The following is a 9,405-nucleotide window of genomic DNA, read 5'->3' as shown; positions in this document are numbered from 1 at the left end:
GTGGGATGAGGAGAGCTGGTCTTCAAGCCAGGGGCCTGGACATGTGAAGGGTAATGGTCTCTTGGAATCAGTGAGCCTCCTTGATCCGTCCGCAGAAATCCCTTCCTTCTGGTTCCCTGCTGCTGCTGGGCATCAGGATGCTCTCCCGCCATTCGAGCTCCTTGCAGACCATCCTAACCCTAACCCTGCTGTGCCCCAGCTCCCTGTCAGATGCCCATCACCAGGGGCTCCACTTGCAACCTGACTCTGAACAACTGTGGACCTTGTGCTTATATCTTTTCCCTTCTTTTTCTCTTGGAGACAGAGATGTAAGCCATTACTCTACTATGTTGGAACCAGAATGTCCAAATTAGCACCTGAAGTTCTGCAAGGAAGAGGAAATAGCAGAAAGCAGGGGTAGAGTCATAGACCACATGATCAGGAAGTCCCTTTGATCTAGGAGGGCCCTGGGCAGCTGGGCACTGGGTGGTTAGGTGGTGGTTCTGGTGGTCAAGAGGGAGAACAGCATGAGCCCTGCCCCCAGGCCTATTGTTCTGTGTCAGAGATAAGGGTTGTCTTAATGCCCCATATCCCCCACCTGGCCAGCTCCCACAGACTAAGAGGGCAGCAGCAGTAACTACTGTGCCTTGAGCCGCTAAGGTGGCGAGGGCCACCCCTCTGCCATCACAGGAAACAGGCAGAGCCTGGGCCCATCCCAGCCCTTGCCGGTAGCCTTTCCTGGGACCAGCAGGGCCCAGGGACTGTGTGAGGAGGTGCCTGGGTGTTAGCTGGTCACAGCCAGAGGCACGGGCTACATGAGGACCTCCAGGGCGTGTTGTCCACTCATCCTCATCAGGTAACAGGGTCAGTCCTGAAAGTTCTAGAACCATGACTTAGCCAGTTGCATCATGTCCATTTTGGGGAAAATAAAATCTCTGGAGCTGAACCTTGGCTGGGACTGGACCACCCAAGAAGTGGCACCTATGCAATGCTTAGAGGTCCGGTCCAGATGGAGGCTGAAGGCTCCTCCTCACCCACTCCATTCGGCACCTGTGGGGAGGGGCCACTGCCCTCAGCATCCTCTGCCCACAGCACCGCCCCCACCCCAACACTTCCCCTTCTCCCCTTTCTGGCCTTATCCCTGGCCTCTCTGAGAAGAGGGACGTGATCCCACAGCCTGCCCTCACCTCCTTAAAGGTCCAGCCTGGGCCCAGTGGACACAGTTGAGGCACCATCTTGTGCCTCTTTCTGTGCCTTCCTGAGGCACCTTTCCTAGACATTAAAGGGACATAATGGCTGTTCCAAAGTGTTGATAGCTGGAGGAGGAGCCAGGGGAGGTGTGAGGGGTGGGGTTTGGGCAGCCCTGGGTTTTCTGGGCTCCAGTGACAGCAGGATGCAGGCTTAGGGTCAGCTCTGGGTACAGTGAGGTAGAGACTCAGGGAACAGCTTCAGGGAGGCCACCCGGCCCCATCCCTCCTGGTCCACAGAGATCTGTTGTCTCGAAGTTCTGAAGTCCAGAGTCTGGAATGAGGGTGTTGGTGGGCCGGCCCTAGGGAGGCATCTGTTCCAGGGTCTTTCTCCAGCTTCTGGTAGTTTCTTTGCTTGTGACGGCAAAGCTTCAGTCTTCACAAACCTTATTCCCTGTGTGCATTTCTTTGTCCACATTCCCCTTTTGATAAGGACACAATCATCGTGAATGAAGGATGGCCCTAATGACTTCTTAACTTCATCATTTGCAAAGACCCTATTTCCATATAAGGCCATATTTGTAGGTACTGGGTGTTAGGACTTCAACATATGAATTGTTAGGGATGGAACTCAACCTATAACCTTGTCCCTGCCTGTGCCAGTGATCTCCACATTCCTCCTGGCCCCAAAGGCACCATGGCCCTTTCCAGGGTGCTCCATCCCCTTCCAGGGTACCCCAGGCAGATCACAGGAGGGCGTGACTGCTGGGGATGGGTCTGGTGCTGGGAACCTCTGCCCAGTGAGGGCTGGGATGAGACTATTATGGGGTTGGGGGTGCTGAAGTTTTGAAGGCAGGGTAAAATAGAGGCTGGGTCCCTCTCTGGACCCCAAACTCCAGGGAGCACCTCTCCTGGGGGTTCCCATGCTCCCTGTGGCTTGGGCAAAAAAAAAAAGTACTTGCAGTCCGAGGCCCCCAAAGGCGAAAGCCTTCTGGCCCAGATAAGCATCCTTCCTACCCTCTGTGCCTTCTGAGCCCCTGAGGTTTGTGGGGAGCCTCAGACCAGATCCTGGTCAGCAGGGTTAAGGCAGTCCTGAGAATGTATCTTTAGCATCCAGAGAATGGGAGGGTGTGGACGGAAGCAAGGTTCAGGTGTCCTCAGCTCTAACTAAGTATCAAATAGTAGCGTGAATCCACTTTCTGGAGCTGGCCTCTGGGGAGCCTTGGGTTGGTGTACAGAAACAGGGTCTGCCTGATTCGTGAAGTTTCTCATGGGGCCTGGAGCACCTCAAGATCACAAAAATGACCCCACAGCTTCGATGCCTCTCCTGTATGGGCTGGACACACGTTCATCTGACTCACAAACTCCCTGGGTGGCACCTGGAGACCCGGCTCTGGGCTGGAACCTGAGTGTGAAGCCACTGGAGGCTGTGGGATTGCAGGTCAGGTGAGTCACTCAGCCACCTGAGCCTGGCCAGGGGACTAGCTAGAGATAGCAGGGAGTTCACCTGAGCAAGACACCTGCACACGTTGGAGCTCAGAATACTCTGATTTCCTTTTATTGAGATGGGACAACCCTTGGAGAGCATGTGCCAAGGTCTGGATTACAGCAGGACAAGATTCAAAAGACCCTGTGAGCCCTGAGGTGGTGTTGCTGATCCTTGGGTGTCTGTGAAGGCGAGAGAAGGTGACCTGGATCTGGAATGATGAAACGGCCATGGGTTTAGGAGCTGGCAGACATGTGTCCAGAATGCTGTTGGCCAGGCCTAGGCAACGCTGGGCTGTGCAGGACCTTGAACCCCAGGCTAAGAGGGCTCACCCTGGTGAGGGAATGCTGGGATGGGATTTTGTTTTTTTATTGAGGTAAAATCCACATAATATAAAATTAACTGTTTTAAGATGTAAAATTCGGTGACATTGTGAAACTGCAAAATATTGTGCAACCATCACCTCTTAGTTCCAAAACCCCAGAAGGAAGCCCGCTACCTATAAAGCAGCTACTACCCAATCTGCCCTCTCTCTGACCCCTGGCAACCCCTCATCTGCTTTCTGTCTCTGTAGATTTACATATTCTGGATATTCTACACGAATGGAATCATATAGCATGCGACCTTTTGTGTTCAGCTTCTTTCTTTTAGCATGTTTTGAGGTTCGTCCACATTGTAATATCAGTACCTCAACCCTTTTTACAGCAGAATATTATGCTGTTAAAGGAATATACCACATTCGACTTTCCTGTTCATTTGTTGGTGGACATTTGGGCTGTGTGTGTGTGTGTGTGTGTGTGTGTGTGTTTTATTTATTTTTTGAGATGGAGTTTTGCTCTTGTCACCCAGGCTGGAGTGCAATCGTGTGCCCTTGGCTCACTGCAACCTCCGCCTCCCAGGCTCAGGTGATTCTCCCGCCTCAGCCTCCTGAGTACCTGGGATTACAGGCACCCGCAACCACTCCTGGCTAATTTTTCATAGAGACGGGGTTTCACCATGTTGGCCAGGCTGGTCTTGAACTCCTGATCTCAGGTTATCCGCCTGCCTCTGTCTCCCAAAGTGCTGGGATTACAGGTGTGAGCCACCACGCCTGGCCTGTTTCCAACTTTTTAAAATTGTGAATAACACCGCTATAAACATATGTATACAAGTTTTTGTTTGAATATCTCTTTTCCATTCTTTTGTGTATATTTATCTAGGAGTGAAGTTGCTGGGTTCTATGGTAATTCTATGTTTAGCGTTTTGCAGAACCACCAAACTGTTTTCCACAGTGTCTGCACCAGATTACGTGCCCATCAGCAATGTCCGCATTTCTCTACTTCCCGGCCAGTGCTTGTTAGTTTCTGTTTCTTTCTGTTTTTGTAGTAACCATTCTAATAGGGATGAAGTGGTATCTTATTGTAGTTTAGATTTGTGTTTCATTTCCCTAATGGTTCCTGATGTTGAATATCTTTTCATGTGTTATTTGTGTATCTTCTTTGGAGAAAAGTGTCTTTAATTCTTCTGCCCATTTTGCGTGGGAGGTCGGTGGGGGTTTTTTGTCTTTTTGTTCTTGAGTTGTAAGAGTTCTTTGTATATTCCAGATACTAGGCCACTATCAGATTCTCAGTTCTCAAGCATCCAAAATGATTAACAAAATGACAATTTCTAGGGCTTCTGTGGGAGAGTATGAAAGGTCTTTTTGAACTTTTTAATGCTGTCAACTGAAGAATGATGAGGTTCATAAATATGGAAAGGAGAGATTTCTATGTTTTTTGTTTATTTTTATTTTTTTGAGACGGAGTTTCACTCTTCTTGTCCAGGCTGGAGTGCAATGGCGTGATCTTGGCTTACTGCAACCTCCACCTCCCAGGTTCAAGTTATTCTCTTGCCTCAGCCTCCCGATTAGCTGGGATTAGAGACTCTCACCACTACGCCCAGCTAATTTATTTATTTATTTTTTTGAGATGGAGACTTGCTCAGTTGCCCAGGCTAGAGTGCAGTGGCACGATCTCGGCTCACTGCAAGCTCCGCCTCCCGGGTTCACGCCATTCTCCTGCCTCAGCCTCCCAAGTAGCTGGGACTACAGGTGCCCGCCATCACGCCTGGCTAATTTTTTGCATTTTTAGTAGAGACGGAGTTTCACTGTGTTAGCCAGGATGGTCTCGATCTTCTGACCTCGTGATCCGCCCACCTCGGCCTCCCAAAGTGCTGGGATTACAGGCGTGAGCCACTGCACCGAGCCAATTTTTGTATTTTTAGTAGAGATGAGGTTTCACCATGTTGGCCAGGCTGGTCTTGAACTCCTGACCTCAGGTGATCCACCCACCTTGGCCCCCCAAAGTGCTGGGATTACAGGCACCGCACCCAGTGAGAGATTTATTTCCTGTAAAGGGTTGCAGCCTGCAGGGTAGTCCTTCTGACAGGCTGGGAAGCATAGCCTCCAGCCAGAAGCGAGAAACAGACACTTGAAGGGAGAGGTAAAGGAAACAGTATCATTTATGCTGAGTGCCATGGCCAAATACACATATTTAACAAGCTCTAGAAGGAGTCATGAATATGAAAGGAGAAATGCGTGCATGCCCAATTGAGTTTTTTTGCTCCTTCATGGGTCCCATGTACAATAAATGGCGGTGTTAGCATGATCCCAGGGTGGAGTTTTCAGCCCTCTGACGTTAAAAGGTGAAGCAGAGGACATGAAAACTTGCTCTGTGCATCCTCTGCATGCTGTCCAGAACCTCTCCATCATAGGTGGTCTCTTATCAGGCAAGAAAGGAGAGGTTGATATCAGTGTTGTAGGCTTTGAAACGACTGGTTTCTGTCAAACCCTTAGGGAAGAAAGCCTCATCATGGTTTGCAAAGGAGGGGGTGTAACGAGGTGTATCTGACCCCCATCATCCCATCCTGGCCAAGCTGAGAACTCAGTTTTGAAAGTTACTCTGGGATTCCCTCAGCCAAGTGTGGGTCTGTTCAGTCAGTTGGGAGCTTAGGATTTCATTTTCATTTATCAATGCTAATGGGAATAAGCAGTCTATCTTCATGGCAGCTGAATTTGCAAGAAACTCCTTGGATAGGGTTAATGGCAGCTGTATTTTCTGGGAGCTCTGCTTTAATTGGATAAAGTAAGTTCTGATAAGATTTCTTTCTACATCTTCAGTATCTCAAATGTTTTCATTTAAACAATCTTTATAACAACTGTTGATGTCTGAGTGGGTCCCCACACAGTCATCTATTGTAAGACTTTCTGATTCCTTTTTTTCCTTTGGTCATTATGAATAGGGCTTCTGTACATAATTGCGTGGTAGCTTTTGCTTGGAAATAACATCAAAGTATTTGTTAAAATACTTAGGAATGTGATTTTTGGGTTGTAAGGTGAGACTTGTTCAGCTTTGGAAAAAACCACCCAACTTGTAATGGGGGAGGAAAAATAATTTTCTCTCTAACTTTTCAGAATTCTTAGATTGGACCCTCTGTAACAAATGACACATTAAAATGAGAAAAATGTAGAAAAGTTTAAAAACATGTATACCTTATGGATACATGGGAGATACCCAGGGAAAAATGAGTAAATCTCCAGCAGGTGGCTTTCAATTCAAGTGTAAATACTATCTTCAACTTAAAGAAGATTTGAGATGCAGTAGTGGGGAGTTAACCAGCAAAGCCACATTAGACAAGAGTAACGTTTGTTATACATACTGAAGTCCATGCGTTCTCTGTTGATAAGACTCTTCAGTGATTTAGTTATCCTTCTCTTCTTGGTGCAGAAGGAGAGAGAGGTAGCTTTTAAATGGGGATTTCCTTTATAGATGTATATTTTCCTTACACAAGGGTAACTTCTACTCTGTTTTCAGAACTTCCTTTGTTAGCATTTTTTTTTTCAAAATAATAATCTTGGAATAATTCTTATGCCAAAGGGACATATATTGGGGTGACATATTCTGGTCTTCTACACTGTGTTACACCAGCAATGAAAATAGTTCTTCTCTTTCCTCCAGCAATTTGTCATTTTTTAAGAGTTTAACAGTTCTAACAGATATAGACCAGCTGTGCTATCTCATTGTGGTTTTCAGTTCTTTGCTATGTTGAGCATGTTTTTGTATGTTTACTTGCCATATATAGATATTCTTTGGTGAGGTGTCTATTTAGATCTCTGTACATTTTTAATTGGGCTGTTTAACTTATTGTTTTGCTTTAAGATTTTTTTGTATATTTTGAATGCAAATTCTTTCTTGAATCTGTATTTTGCATATATTTTCTTTCAGTATGTGACTTGTCTTTTTATTCTCTTAACAAAGTCTTTTCCAGAATATAAACTTTTTTTTTTTTTTTTTTTTTTTTTGAGATGGAGTGCGGCTCTGTCACCAGGCTAGAGTGCAGTGGCGCGATCTCAGCTTACTGCAACCTCTGCCTCCCAGGTTCAAGCGATTCTCCTGCCTCAGCCTCCCAAGTGGCTGGGACTATAGGCACGCACCACTATGCCCAGCTAATTTTTTTTTGTATTTTTATAGAGACAGGGTTTCACCATGTTGGCCAGGATGGTCTTGACCTCCTGACCTCGTGATCCGCCCGTCTTGGCCTCCCAAAGTGCTGGGATTACAAGTGTGAGCCACTGCACCCGGCCCAGAGTATAAACTTTTAATATTAAAAAAATCCACATTATTATTTCTTCTGTGTATATTGACTTTTTGTGTCATTTGTTAAAATTCATTAGCAAACCCAAGGGCACAGAGCTTTTCTTCTATGCTTTCTTCTAGAAATTGTATAGTCTTGCATTTTTAGTGTAAGGATGATTTTGAGTGATTATTTGTATAAGTTGTAAAGTTTTCATCTACATGCATATCATTTCATATGGTTTCCAATAATTGTTCCCTCACTATTTTTGGGAAAGACACAGGATAGTGGGCTCTGTTAGAGCAGATAGACAGCTAGACATGAACAGGAGGGGGAGCTCCTGGAAAAGGGAAAGTCTGGGAAGGCTCACCTGGAGGGACCACCAAAAATTCACATATTAGTGGCATCTGTAATGCTGGAGTGGATGGGCACTTGTCAATTGTGGATAGGAGGGAGAAGAGGTACCTATGCAGAAAGAAACACCCTAGAAATCCTCTTAAGATGCCCCAGTCATCATTCACTCTGCAGTAATAATGTCAGAATATTGCTAGCTACATGCTGATAAGGACAAAGGGGACATTCTTAAAAGAAACCTGGCACCATAAGTACAGATTAGGGCAGAGAAGCACATTGAAAAGAGGCACAGTAGGTACAAATGTGACCACTGTCAGCCTGCCTGGGATGGCGGGAAGGAGCCTGGTGCCAGAGTGGATTCGGATCGATCACCACACATGTGCCTCAATCAACAGTGAGGAGGTCCCACAAGCCTAAGTGGGGCAAGTTGGGGACCTAAGGCAGTAGCAGGAAAACCAGACAAAGAAAACAGGCGGAGACTTGAGACAGAGGCAGAAATGTGAAGAAGTCCAAAATAAAATTCCCTGCACAGGACTCTCAGGCTGCTTTCCTGCACTATCAGCCTACTCCTATTTTTCTACAATAAGCTCTTCACACTGTATTTTTTTCAATGAAGTTATCTGCCATGTTTGTATTGCCGCTTGGTGAAAATCTTTCTTCCAAGTTAGACAAGAACTGGGACATCAATTTCCAGAACCGATGGCGCTTAATAACTGGCGCTCCGACTTTTAAGTGGTGCAGGAGGCGGCCTTTAGGGGGCGCCAGCCGTCACACCTGGAGCAAAAGGGCCCTGCATAGTCTCCGTGTGCCTGCAGGTGGTGTGCTGCGACGACACTGCCAGCAAGAGGGCCCGGCAGTGTCCCCAGCATCCAGCAGGGGGCGTACGACGACTATACTGTGAGCAAGAGGATCCTGTAGTGCCCCCAGCGGCCAGAAGGGGGCGTGCCCCCACTACAAGGCAAGCAAGAGGGCCCGGCAGTGTCCCCAGATGCCACCTGGGGAGCCAGCCGCCACTTCACTTGGAGCAAGAGGGCCGGGTAGTGTCCCCAGCTGCTAGCATCGGGAGTGCTGCTACTACACTGTGACCCAGAGAGCCCTGCAATGTCCCCAACTGCCAGCAGGCGGTGTGCCGTCACTATACTGCGAGCAAGAGGGCCCTGCAGTGCCCCGACGCCAGCAGGGGGCGCTGGCCACCACTGTAAGAAAGAGCGCCCTGCAGTTGCTTTAGACGCCAGCAGGCGGCGCAGTGGCACAGCACCGTGAGCAGGAGGGCCCTGTAGCGCGGCTGCAAGCACTGGGCACCCGAGCCCGGCTTTTCAGATTACTGATGTTCCCCCGTCTCTGCACCGCCCCCACCCGGCGGCGTGCGTCTCCGCACCGCGCCCTCTCACGCCCACGCAGCGTGCGTCTCTGCGCCTGCGCCTCGCCTCTGCGTCTGCACCGGCCTGCGCCGGCGCCGGTACGCGACTCTGCGCCTGCGCCGCGCCGACCTGCGACTCTGCGCTTGCGCCGGCCTGCGCCGCGCCGACCTGCGACTCTGCGCTTGCGCCGGCCTGCGCCGCGCCGACCTGCGACTCTGCGCTTGCGCCGGCCTGCGCCGCGCCGACCTGCGGCTCTGCACCTGCCCCGTGCCGGCCTGAGACTATGCGGCTGCGACTCTGCGCCTGCGCCAGCCTGCGCCGCGCCGGCCTATGACTCTGCGCCTGCGACTCAGCGCCTGCGCTGGCCTGCGCCGCGGCGACGCGCGATTCTACGTCTGAGCCGCGCCAGCCTGCGACTGTGGGCCTGCGCCGTGCTGGCGCGCGACTC

The sequence above is a fragment of the Macaca nemestrina genome, chromosome 15, assembly GCF_043159975.1.
Source record: "Macaca nemestrina isolate mMacNem1 chromosome 15, mMacNem.hap1, whole genome shotgun sequence".
Classification (NCBI taxonomy): domain Eukaryota; kingdom Metazoa; phylum Chordata; class Mammalia; order Primates; family Cercopithecidae; genus Macaca; species Macaca nemestrina.
The sequence above is the reverse complement of the archived record's forward strand: the minus strand, read 5'-3'. Positions refer to the sequence as shown.